The sequence below is a fragment of the Chinchilla lanigera genome, unplaced genomic scaffold (assembly GCF_000276665.1).
Source record: "Chinchilla lanigera isolate Chin_1 unplaced genomic scaffold, ChiLan1.0 scaffold00133, whole genome shotgun sequence".
NCBI lineage: Eukaryota > Metazoa > Chordata > Mammalia > Rodentia > Chinchillidae > Chinchilla > Chinchilla lanigera.
The window spans coordinates 928322-942459 of record NW_004955534.1 but is presented as its reverse complement, the minus strand read 5'-3'; positions in this window follow the sequence as shown (position 1 = coordinate 942459).

Sequence of the window (14138 nt, the reverse complement as noted above, 5' to 3'; positions counted from 1 at the left end):
TGAACTGTTACCCTCTGCCGTGTGCCATCCTGCCTTGGAGCCAACTGACTATGGACTGAAGCCTCCATAAAAAGTGACCTAACCAAACATTGCCTTCTTTAATATTGGGTGTCAGTGTTTTATCTCAGCAGTGAGAGAAATGTAATCAAGACAGCATGTGCATGTGCACGTGTGCACACACACACACAATTTTGCATGTGCTTTGTGTGTAGTTTATGGAGCTCCTCTGAATTAACAAGCCCATCCTTATACTCCCTTTCTCTATATAAGACTTTCTGCACACTAAAGTCCACAATCCTTGATAGAAGGTTCTTAGCCACGATAGTTTGAGATCACCAAGGTCATATTAACATAAGGGTCTCATAATAGTTCAGTGATTTGCTAGTGGTTCATCATATTAGGACAACATATTAAATTTGAACTTGACTCAAACTCCCAACTTTTCCAGACTGAAAATGTGAGGATGACCTCCCACACTCTTTCTGACTTAGTCTCTCAGATATTCCAGTTATTTGAGGACACTGTATAATTGACTCAGCACATAAGCAAATGTAATTACTCACAGAATCTTTCTGGAGACATTCTGTATGAACAGAAAATATATGTAAGTTGTTCTGCCTTTGAGAAATCACTACAAGCCACACATATGGGAAAATACATTTGAGGGTTGCTAAACTTCCCTCCCCCATGTACATCCATGGACCATCCTGTCTCACTTGCTTTCTGGCTTCTGACTTGGGCTCTTCTTTGGAATATTCTCTATGATGTAAGAGTCTAAAATAAAGCTGGTCAGATATTTACTTCTTGTCCTTTTCTCTTTCTGGTTGATATTTTCTGTCCTTGCCTCTCTACACTTGGGTTCTCCCATTGTGGATCTATAATCATATTTCTACCGGGTTTCTCTACCATACTTCTTTGTCATTTATTTTCATGTGCCCTGTATTATACTGTTCTTCATTTTTAAATCTTTTCTCCACCCACCCACCCACAATCATCCCCTTCCTGGGCCAGCTGATGGTTCCCAGCATCTCTTCAAATGGGCTTTGTCTTACCCTTCTAAAGAGTTTCATGTGGCTTCACAATATACATTCACATTTTGATCATGATACCCAGGTTTCTGCTTTGCAAAATATGAAAACAAAAAGTATCTCACAACTAAAGAAGCTGCATTGATGTATTTGTGAAAAGTCTAGTTATGACTATCCTTCTAGCCTCTATTGGCTCCTGCCAGTTACAAACCTCCCTTTTCACTCTTTTCCCACCTGTCCCATCCTTTAGCTGCAGAGTTAAATGCTAGGACATTCTATTTGGCTAAAGAAAAGAGGTCATCAGATTGAGCACGGAGATGTATATATGTATAAACAAAACAACCTCATTTCACTCTTCATGTAGATTTTTAGGTAGGTTACTCCTAACAACCATCCATTGGGGGGAAATGAAAGACTATCAGTTTACAAAACAGGATTATAGAAATTTGCAAAATGAGAACTAGGTAGAGAAACTCTTGGATTAACACTCTTCAGTGACCTAGAAGTATATTGAAAAAAGAAAATAATGTATTTTTAATAATGAAAACATGGTATCTCTATCTAGCCATTTTAGCTTAACAATGGCACATATACACTGTCATCTTTTCAAGGGCAGTACATTCTGAATCATTATCCCCAAAGCTTATTTTGTGGAACATGAGAGTCAAATATTCCTGAGTATCTCCACCCATCTGATCCTTAGGTCATGAGTTGGTACTTACACGGAAACTAGTTGCTAGTAGATGGAACAATTTGAAGTCCAATAGGTTATGTAGAAGAATATTATTAGATCAAGAGATTTAAGAACTCCAGATGTTTTAATTTGGGTAAGTGCAGCTACAAATTATGCCAAGGCATTAATACAGTAGGAAAGGTAGCTGGTGTTAGATAAGATTGTGGGAGAGGAGGTAGCCTGATTTGCCCTTTGAAGGAGTAGAGAAAATAGAGTAGTGAGGCAGCAGTGCTCAAAGCAAGGTGACAAACTCAGGGAACTAAATATTTGTCCTTGTTATGGACCAAATTGTGTCCTCATCCTCAAATTCATATGTTGAAGCACTTAGTCCCCAGTACCTTAGAATCAATTGTATTTGGACATAAATGTTTTGACGTGGTAATAATCTCTTTAATCTTACCCTTAAATTAAAATGAAGCCCTCAGGGTCGGCCTTAATCCAATCTGGCTGATGTCAGTATAAAAACAGAGTGGGTTATGTGAGGACACAGCAAGAAAGCAGCCTTCTGCAAGCCGAAAAGGGAGGTCTCAGGAATAAGCAGACCACCTGACACCCTGATCTTGGACTTCTACCTTCTAGAACTGTAAGAAAAATAATTTTTTGTTGTTAAAGCCATCCCATCTATGATTCTTTTTTGAGACAGAGTCACACGATGTAGTCCAGACTGGCCTGGAACTCATGATCCACCTGCCTCAGCTTCCTGAGTGCTGCGAGTACAGGTGTGCACCCCCACACTGGGCCAGTTTGTGATATTTTTATGACAACCCTTCCACACTAACACAGTCTGTTTTTTGAGCTCCTAGACTCGTAGGCTTCTTCCATCATTTGGGAAAGTCTCCATTTATGATTGTTGCTGGAAAGCAGAGCCTCTCCAATCACAGAAAATGTTGCATCAAGTTGGGGTTCCCTGCTCGGTGATGGCATTGCTAATGGGACAAGATGCCATGTCTAATGCCTCTTGGTGGCAACTGTGGTATGGACCTGAATGAACTATCTTGGATCATTGTCTTTGCACAGGCCTGGTCTTAGCTCTCTACCTCTCGCAGGAACGCTATAAGCTACTGAGAGCCTTTAAATAAATTCATTTCTCCCTGATCCGTTAGTGATGGTTTCTGCGGTTTACCATGAGGAACCCTGCTGGCTATGCTGGAAGTTTACACATATATCTTAGGAGTAACTCAACTGCAGGCATTCCTGGGTGTCAGATATTCAGAGCTGGATGAGCGGTGGCCTCGGGGTGCTCAGTAATCAAGTAATTTTGAGCAGTGTTTAGCCACCAGAGATGCTGGCAAGGAGGGCATCTGACCAAGTCTGAGGTGCTTTGCCTTTTTCCTTCCCTACTTTATTTTTGTTGTTCTTCTTCCTCCTTGGCTAACGCTTTGACTATGTCAGTAGGTACCACAAATGTTACTCAGCCTTACATGGGGCCATAAGAGTAAAACAAGCTGTGGGTCCTGCTCAAGTTGGGCTCTATTGGAATGGAAAGTTGCCTTAGAATGGGTTTCCTCTTGATGCCCAGCCCTTCTCATACTCAGCTATGATGAAAAGAAGATAATAATAACATTATTTCTGTGCAAACTGATTCTCTACTACTTGAAAATGAAGGGTCAGCCTGGGATGCAGTGGCAGTTCTAGAATATCTATATAAGAAGATAGATATATCTATTAAGGTTACTGGTGGAAGGCAGAGAAATGGGTCAAGAAGGAGGAGACACCAGTGGTTAGGAGACTATCTTAAAGCTGAGTTTTTATGGTAAGCACACTACTTCTATTTCTAAAGTATACAGTAGAGGCGTTGAGATAGTAAAAGTCTCTAATACACTTTTTCCTCACCCTTTACCTTATATTTAAAAGCACATGTTATCCTCATCAAGAAAATTTTTACTTTTGTTTGAGGGTGACTATGGGAGACTGACAGAGATAAAAGGGTCTGTATACTTCTCCCAGAGAACTCCTTGGGGGCTACATCTAGGGTTCCCAACTTTACTTCAGAAGTAGTTGTTCAACCTCAAGTTCGATTTTTGCTGTTAGGAACTTATGCTGTTCCTCTGCCATCTGCCTGGGGCCTGACTTTCTAAACCATTCCTCACTATTCTCTCAAGCACAGGATTCCAGGCTTTTGTGGCTTCATCTCTTGGCCCTAGAGCATAGTCCTTAGCCGTTCTTTTTTCAATGTGACCTCAGGCTTGCCCAGCTTCGGATACTTCTTCCCTTCCTCCGACATGTATTGTCAACTGTCCTTGCCCACTCAATTCTTGCCAGGAGAATCCAGGCCTGACAGCGAAACTAGTCCTCTAGCAACAGCATATCCAACTAAGGGATAATTCAAAGCTATTATTTCTTCTTTCTGAGAACTCAGTAGGGCTATTTGGTTGGAAATGTAAAAATACAGAACAAAACAAAGAACCTGGGAGACAAATTGAATTTGGAGTAGAAGGCTTTCAAGTACTAAAGAACACATTATACTTAAAATAGACCCAATTCCTTGTTGAATAGTTGGCTTACCTTTTTTTATTTGACTTCTTATTAGGGGAAAAAAAGGTCAGCAGAGCATATGTTTCTATAGCAACCCAGCAGCCTACCCCTTGTAACCTATGAAATCATTTAATTGAAAGGCACAAGTAGGTCAGAGAAGAGCTTTATGGGAACCAGCTGACCAATGGTTATATAACTGGGTAACTGAAGGTCACAGCCCACTCACCCAGGAGGAGACAAGTAGCTATTGACAAGGGCCTGAGAGTATGTAGTACTCTCAGAAGGTGGCCACATGCGTGGGGAGTAGAAGGATAAAAACCCGAGGAAACAGAAGGCCTCAGGCTTGAGTCTGAAAAGTTTTGCGCTAACCAGACTATGTGGTCATTGCTGCTTTGCTACCCTGGCAAGGGTGAGCAGGCCTCTTTTTGGGGAGAAAGAAGAGAGAAAGGCCCATTTTCATTTTCCTATAGCCAGGTGTATTGGGATTAAGGCAACCTATGGACAAAAATATCAAACCCAAACAAAACCAAAACAAAACACAGTAAGACCAGGATAAGCATGGGATAGGTACAAGAATCCTAGGCTTGAGAACCTGGAAGTTTACCTGAGTTAAGAGATTAGCTCCAGTTTTCATTCCCCATGCCACAAAGCTATTGCAGCAGACACAAATTCCCATTATGCCAACCAGGGGCTACATACAAATCAATGATTAATACAAACAGTGCTGGAAATGAATATCCATGATTGGTTTCTTTTATCTCAGTGACACCTCTGCAAACCAGATGTAATAATCAATCCAGTTCCATCCACTGTGGTAATTGCAGAGCATTACATAAAGCAACTACTTTATTTTGCATTTGCTTGTGAAAATTGGGGTTGACTTAGAAATATTTTTTTTTCCAGCCTGGGCCATACAAGGAAGGAGAGAGAGGGAGATGCATTCTACTTTTCTCAGAATCCTACGAGAAGAAAGTCTATTACCTAATCAATAGCAGCCCATCAGAGGGTCCAGAGTCCCCAGCCTCACCAATCATTCAACTGTGGAGAGGCTAGTCTAGGATGCTGCTCAATGCTTGGACCCTAGAAGGAATTTCTTTGGCAAACCTCCCTGGTGTTTTCGAACCCACCTTCCTCTGCTGACCCATTCCCCAAATAGCACACCCACCCACTTTGTCACCTTTCATCACATTTGTCAGAGAGAAGTTAGGTGTGGAGGTCTGAAGAATGTATAACTTTGGGGGAGTGGTGGTGAGAGAGGTCAGTTGGGGACATCAACCAGAGCTACAGCACTCACACTTTGGCTGTAATACTGAAGTCTAGGGTCATTTCCAACTTGCTGAGTGACCTTCAGTCTTCTATGAGTCATAGTTTCAGCTGAGTCATAGGTAATAGGAGAGAGATTTTATTCTCTGTGCATAGGACTACTTCCTTATCTCCTCCCCGTGTTCTTTCTAGTTGAGGAAGGAGCTAAGCCTTCTGTTATTATTTTTCTGACATTCTCTGGCTTTGAAGTCATATAGATTTATTACTTACCATCTGGAAGTTACTTCATCTGTCTGAGGTTTAATTTCCTAATTTATAATTGGGGAATAAATTAGTACTTCAGACTATAGCATAGTAATATTTTCAGGTTTAAGTGAAATAAGTCATATCAAGAATTTCTCAGTCTCCGATGCATAGTAAGGGTTTGAAGAGTGTAAGTTGTTATTAAATTATTCACAAAATGTAATTGAATGATGAAATCCAAACATCTGAAAGTCAATGCTGTGTAGAGGTCAACAGATTATTCCCCATGTAAATTACTAAACTTCAGTTTTAAAATCCATGTATTATGAATTTGCTTAGTGAGGATTATTTATCATGAATACTATCATCCTGGAAGGAAGGCAGTCCAATTTCTGCATTCTGAAAACTAAGGACCAATCCTAAGCACACATTGACCCATCAAAGGGCACAAACCAAAAAAGCTGTGTGTGGGGGGGCTGGAGGTTTAGCTCAGCGGCACAACGCCTGCCTGGCAAGCTCACGGTCATGAGTTTGATTCCCGGTACTGGAAACCACCCCCCCCCAAAAAAAAAACAAAAAAGCTGTGTGTGAAACACCATATGGGCTGCTCTCTGAGCCTCTGTAGCACTTCATGAGGAGTGCATGAGTGCATTAATTACCTTCTGCTTGGAAGGTTTCTGCTAGAGGATGGCTGTACCTCTGGGCTTTCTACATTAAGGATAGTGGAATTGTTTGTCCCACCGGGATGGAAAGATATTATCGTTCCTCACTGCAAGTAGAACCTCTCCTTTGGCCACCTAAGTGACCCTTGAGTTCTCTGCAGGCTTGATCTTAAGACCCTCAAAATGAAAACTATTTTGTTATTTTTTTTGTCTGGTAACATTAATGAAGATTCCTTTATTTCTTTATGTGTAATAAATCTATTTTTGTTCCAGAGAAAGAAAAGAATGTAAGTGAGCTTCTGTGAAGTATTACTAATTCTTTCCCACAACAGATTCAGAGAGCTAGAGAAGGGTGTGCTTTTAAAAGCCTCCCAAATCAATAAGAACTGATTTGCCACATAGGCTTTCAACCACGGGCACAGGAACTCAACAGGCTTCCAGTCTCCAGAGGCAGCCTGTCTTCCGCAGTGAAGCTTTGGTAATGGTGCATGTACACAAAGTCAAAAGTAGGATCAATGCAATGTTCGCACTGTTCCAGACAGTCATCAAAGAGCTATTGTGTGGGTGTGACTGGGGTACATTCATGTGCTCCAATTTCAAAAACTACTGAAGCACATAAGTAACTGATGATAAGGTGGGCCTGAGGGACCCCACTGTACATGCTAATGACAAAAATCACTGCTGTCTGCCTTCTCCAAGGGGTAAGTGCAGAGTGCCTGCTGTGCTTGGCTCCTCATAACAATTCAGGCCCTGGGGAGAAGGGTGCTGTAGCACAGGTGAGGCTACTTCATGTCCACTGATAAACTCAGGGACATGTTTTAAAGTTCAGTAACTTAGAGCACATTTCCACTTTCTCACCTTGAGAGTGGTGGGACACAGAAAGAGCAGACTTTCCTGGAATAAAGCAGCTCTAGAACTGTGGGATATTTAAAGTTTCTCAAATAGGAAGAAGATCAAGAGACAGAAGGAGTGGAGAGAGGGGAGGGAAAGGGGATAACAAAAGAATTGGGCTGTGTTGTGTACATGTACCAAATCCCCATACGAAATGTAAACATTATACATTGAAAACATGTATTAATAAAATTAAAAAATTTAAAAGTTGATCTCATAGAAGTTGAATATAGAATGATGGCTAGCAGAGGCCAGGGAGAGTAGGAGGGAGGGGAGATGGGAAGAGGATGGTCAATGTGCATCATTACAGTTAGAAGGGGGTAAGTCATTCTCATGGACTATTGCACAGTAGGGTGGCTACAGATAACCACAATCTACTGTACACGTCATATTACTTCCATGAGACTACCCAGCATCCCAGTGTTCCTCAGAAGCAAGGTTGAAACTCATGGACAGGGTTGGTAATCTGAAGAGTTGGATTTTAGTTTCAGTCATTCTCCCATAGCTCAATTTCTCCTAGGTTTAATATTTAATTTTCCAACTATACTAATAATGTAAGAAAACATATGGACATGCTTTGAAAGTTTCAATTTATACATAATAATGTGAACCAATTGCTTATAAAGTCTTTCACTACACACACACACACACACATGCACACACACACATGCATACACACACACACGGCATTTATTCTGTTAAGGTCCAAATCAGTATATACCTAGCCTTTCACCTTTGCACACTCCTGTTCTCAGTAACATTAGCCACACCAGTGAATATTCCTGATTTTTCTCTTTTCCTTCCTCTCTTAGCTCTAACCTCTCACTTTTGCTCCAAACTTAGAATTTGTTCACTCAGTAAATATTTACCGAATACTTGTCCTAAGAGCTGCAGATGAAATGCTAAATACTATAAACAAGGTCTTAAGTGTTAATAGTTAAAGATACATGTTAATTACAAAAGAAATCATTATTGTAGTTTCTATTTTTATGTTTGAAATCAATTGAAGATTTTTATGAATTTATAGGAAGATAAAAAGGCATCTTATCTCATAGAGCTTACATTCTAATGGAGAGATAAGAGAAAACAGTGTTTCAAATAAGCAGAATAATATAAGTAATGAAAAGCTCAATGATGAAAAGAAAACAGTGAAGTGACAGTAATGGGATTGAGTAAAGGGGATAATTTAGGGATTGGGAGGTTAGATCTTCCTGAGGAGATAACTTTTAAAGTAATAATGGAATGACAAGGAAAAAAATCAACAATGGAAAGATGGGGATCTTAAAAGAACAGCTAGAGCAAGATAGCTCTAATGAGCTTGATATGTTCAAGAGTTGGAGATAAGATAGTATGACTGATATAATGAATAAGAGTGAGACCTGATACAACATGCAGCCATAGAAATAAACAGGAGCACTGATATATAAAGCACATAGGGCATGATTCAGTTCTTTTGTATGTGTCAGGAAAGCCATAGAGAAGTTTTAAGTAAAAGAGTACCACAATATCATTTGCATTTTTGAAAGATTATTCTGACCACGGTGTGAAAAACAGAGAAAGATGGAGAGGGCAGTAAAGAAGAGAATTAAAGCAGAAAACCAGTTTAGAGGCCAGTGCCATCATCTTGGAAAGAAATAGTAGAATAAATTTAAATAATAGAACAACCTATGCTTGTCCTAATGGGGTGGTGGTTGGGATGGTGATAGGTGGATTGATTTGGGTTTTGTTTTTGAGCTAGAGAAAATCGGACTTGCTAAGAGACTGCAGGTAGGGGATAAAAGAACAGAAGGAATCAATGGTGACTTTTAGGGTTTTGGCTTGAGCAACTAGGTACTAAAGTGGAAAATACTATAACTGGCAGTGGGAGAGAATCAAGAGTACTGTTTGGGACATATTACCTTTAGATGTCATTAACATGGAGACCTGAATATATGTCTAGGGTTTATGGGAAAAAAGCAAGCTGAGAAACGAAAAGTTGGGTGCCACAAGGTTGGATGGGATTGCTAGAGGGAGTGTGCGTGCAGAGCAAGAGTCCCAAGACAAGACCTTAGGCACCATGTCAATAGAGCCAAAGATAAAAATCAAATGATCATCTCCACTGATGCAGAAAAAGCCTTTCATAAAGTCCAACACTCATTCAGGATGAACACCCTACAGAAAATAGGAATAGATGGCCTTTACCTCAAGTTGATCAAAGCCATCTTTGACAAACCAACAACTAACATTATGCTAAATAGTCAAAACTTGAAAGCTTTCACTTTAAAATCTGGAACAAGACAAGGCTGTCCACTGTCACCACTCCTAGTCAATATAGTTCTGGAAATATTAACTAGAGCAATTACACAAGAGAGAGAAATAAGAGGAATAAGGATAATAAAGGAAGAAGTGAAATTATTGTTATTTGAAGGCAACATGGTACTCTACATAGAAGACCCCCAAAACTCCACCCAAAAGGCTCATGGATTTAATAACTGACTTCAGTATAATAGTTGGATACAAAGTCACTGCTCAAAAATCAATAGCATTCCTATACACAAACAACAAACAGACTGCGAGAGATATTAGGGAAATCACACCTTTCACAATAGCATCTAAAAAGATGAAATAACTTAGGAATAAATCTAACAAAAAAAGTAAAAGATCTATACGGTGAAAATTATAGCACTCTGAAAAAAGACATCAAAGAGGATATCAGAAAATGGAAAGATATTCCTTGCTCATTGATAGGAAGAACCAACATTGTAAAAATGGCCATACTCTCAAAATTGTTGTAAAGATTCAATGCATTCTCAATTAAAATACCACTTGTATACCTCACAGATCTACAGAAAACATTCTTAAAATTCATCTGGAACCAGAAGAGGCCTAGAATAGGAAAAGCAATCTTGGGAAACAAAGGAAAAGCAGGAGGCATCACAATTCGTGCCTTAAAATTATATTACAAAGCTACTGTGATAAAATCAGGATGGTGCTGGCAAAAAAACACACCTGAAGATCAATTGAATAGATTAGAAGATGCAGACACAGCTATAAACACACTCAGCCACCTTATCTTTGACAAAGGGACCAAACATGTTCAATGGAAGGAAGACAGCGTCTTTAATAAGTGGTGCTGGAAAAACTGGCTTTCCACATGCCAAAGACTAAAACTAGACCCATGTCTTTCACCGTGCACTAAATTAAAGTCAAAATGGATCAAAGATCTAAATATTAAAACAGAAACACTAAATTTTTTGGAAGAGAAAGTAGGTAAAAATCTTGACAACAATGGGGTAGGCAAAGAGTTCATGAACAAAAATCAAACTGCACAGGAAATACTTCAAAGAATCAACAATTGGGATCTCATCTTATTAAAAAGCTTTGGCACATCAAAAGAAATCACCAATAGAGTAAAAAGAAAAGCCATGAATTCAGAAAAAATTTTAGCCAAATGCCCCTCAGGCAAAGGACTTCTATCTAGAACACATAAAGAATTAAAAAAATCAGGCCCCCCCAAATTCAAAGACCCCATCCAAAAAATGGGCATCTGAGATGAATACATATTTCTCAGATGAAGAAATACTAATGGAGAGTAAATATATGAAAAAATGTTCAACGTCATTAGAGAAATGCAAATTAAAACAACACTGAGATTCCATCTCACCACAGCAAAAGTAACTATCATCAAGAAATTGACCCATAACAAATGCTGGAGAGGCTGTAGGGAAAAAGGAACACTACTGCACTGTTGGTGGGAGTGTAGATTGGTGAAACCACTGTGGAAATCAATTTGGAGATTCCTCACAGAACTAGGATTGGAAGCCCCACTTAACCCAGCTATTCCCCTTCTGGGTATTTTCCCAGAAGAATTAAAGACAGCATACCACAGCGATATTTGTGCACCTATGTTTATAGCAGCACAATTTGTTATAGCCAAATCTTGGAAACAACACAAATGCCCATCAACTGAGGAATGGATAAAAAGATGCGGTATTTTTATACAATAGAGTTTTACTCAGCTATAGAAAAAGATAAGCTTGAGGCTTTTATAAGTAAATGGATGCAGCTAGAGACCATACTCATAAGTGAAATAAATCAGACCTGCATGTGTAAATGTCATATTATCTCCCTGGTGTAGGAACTTTGAAGAGTAAGTAAAACTCAAAACATACAATAGATGATATGTAAGGGAAAGAAATTGCTCCAAGGAAGGAACAATTGGGATGAGGGAAAGAAAAAAGAAAGAAGGAAGGCAAAAAATATATATGTATATAGAAGCATAGCTGCAATAACTATACTGCTGATATCTGATGGTATATTGAAAGGAACAGTTAATGCTTAATATTCTGACTAATTTTTCATGCTTGTATCTGGTAATCCGAGCAAGTGATTTGAAGACAACAGTATGCATGGAACAACCATCCGTGAATTCTTACGATCTTGTCTAGTGAAACTCTGTATTATCTCTAATGTTTTATCGAAGAATTATTTTTTATTCTCTTTAATGGTTTGAACAATCTTCCTTTCTTACATCTGTTAATCTTAACAACCTCTGTTAATTCCTATCATTTTGTTTTGAAACCTCGTATCACTTTTAATGTGCTTGCTTTGTTTTGTTTATGTTTGTAATGTTGGTATGCTGCTATTGTTGTTTTTTTACAACTCTTTTTAAAATAAAAAAATTCTTTCATAAACACTTCTTCCCCTCCATTTCAACTGTTCCTATTTCAGGACCTCATTTTCTCTAAAAGTATAGGGTTTCAACAAAACCTAGAAATTGTTCAGACTATGGTATAATATAATGATTTCTGAATTAAATATTAAGTAAGTTGTGCCCTTGGTAAAGAGTCTTCTATGACAAAAATAAGATAATTATACAAAACCAGTTGTATTTGTTTATACTAACAACAAACACTCCAAAACTGAAATTAAGAAAATGCTTCAATTTACAATAGGATAAGAATAAGATAATACTAAAAAGTAAATTTAGCCAAGGAGGTTCAAAGTGTGTACACTGAAAATTGCAAGAGATTGCTGAAAGAAATTAAGTAAGACCTAAACAAATGGAAAGAGATCCTATGTTCACAAATAAGATGGCTTAATTTTGTTAAAACGTATACCCTTAAAATTGATCTGCACATTCAACACAATCCTTATCAAAATCCCAGCCAGAATTTTTGTACAAGTGGACAATCTGATTCCAAAATTTATATGGAGATGCAAAGAATCCTAATAGCCAGGACAATCTTTAAAAAGAGAACATAGAAGGCTCATATTCACTGATTTCAAAGCTTACTACAAAGTTATAGAAATCTTGACAGTGTGGTACTGGCATAAGAATACACATATAGGCCCCTGGAACAGTAATCTGCAATCCATACAACCCACAAAATTGGAGAAAATATTTATAAATTATATATCTGGTAAGGCGCTTTTGTCTAGAATACATGAAGTACTCTTACAGAGGAAAAGAACACAAAATTCCCAATTGAAAATTTTTTTAAAACTTTGGATTGACAGTTTTCCAAAGAAAATATGCAAATTAACAATTAGCACATGAAAATATACACAGCATCATAAGCCTCAATTAAGATCGAATGAAACCGCTTATAACATTGCCATTTCATATCCAATAAGATGAGTATAATAAAAAAACAGATAATCCCAAGTGTTGACAAGATTGTGAAGCAATTGGAATCCTCATACATTTTGGTGAAAGTGTAGAGGGGTGCCACTGCTTTGGAAAGCAATGTGTTAATTCATCAGAAAAGTCAAAGCTAGAGTTACCATAGGACCCAGCAATTTAATTCCTAGGTATATATCCTAAATATACTGAGATCACACTTCCACACAAAATCCTATATACAAGTGCTCGTAGTAGCAGTCTTCATAATAGCCACAAAGTAAAAACAACCCAATGTCTAGCAACTAATGAATGAATAAAGTGCTGTATGCCATACAATAGAATATTATATTGCAGGAGAAAGTAATGAAATGCTGAGACATGTTACAACTGATGAATCTTGAAAATAATGTTACACAGAGAAAGAAGTTTGTCAAAAACATCAGATATTGATTCCCATCATATGAAATATCTAGAATAGGTAAATCTTTAGAGACAAAAAGTAAATTAGTAGTTTGCTATGTCTAGATAGGTCAGGAGGGTACATAACAGAGTGAGTAATGATTAATGCCTATGAGTTTCTTTTAATCTGGACAAAAACGCTTAAAAGTTTTATACTAGGGCTGGAGATATAGCTTAGGGACACAGCACCTGTGTTCAATTCCCAGTACAAAAAAGTTTTATACTCCTTAATTTTTTAAAGTTCTTTAAATTTATTTTAGCAATATTTCATACTTTTGTTGTAAAATTAGATTGGTATGTAAAATGCACAACTAAATGAATTACAAAAATGGAATCACTTTAGGTGATTGGAGTAAAGGGCAAAGAATACATTAGGGTCCAGTAGATTTGTGTATTTTTGTTATCGTTTAATTTGCAATATTTTGTTTCAGAAGCAAATATTCATGTTGTACAAATTTCTGATTGCCCTTGATGTAGAAAGAGTAATGGGAAAAATATGATGAGCTTGATTTTTATATCAAATTATCCGGCATGGAGAAATATCTTCTAGAAGTGTTAAAATAAATGTTCCTACTATATATTTAAAAATATGTCAATGATATGTTAATAAATACGTCAAAAATTGAAAAGCTTTCCATGATTCTCCTACTTACCCGGTCTCTCTCCTTTGTACTTCATGCATTGTAGCCTCAGGGCAAACCTCAGGAAACATTACTCCCCCTATCAGCCATACTGCCCTGCCTTTGTGCACTTTCTTCAATCCCTTTTTTTTTTTTTTT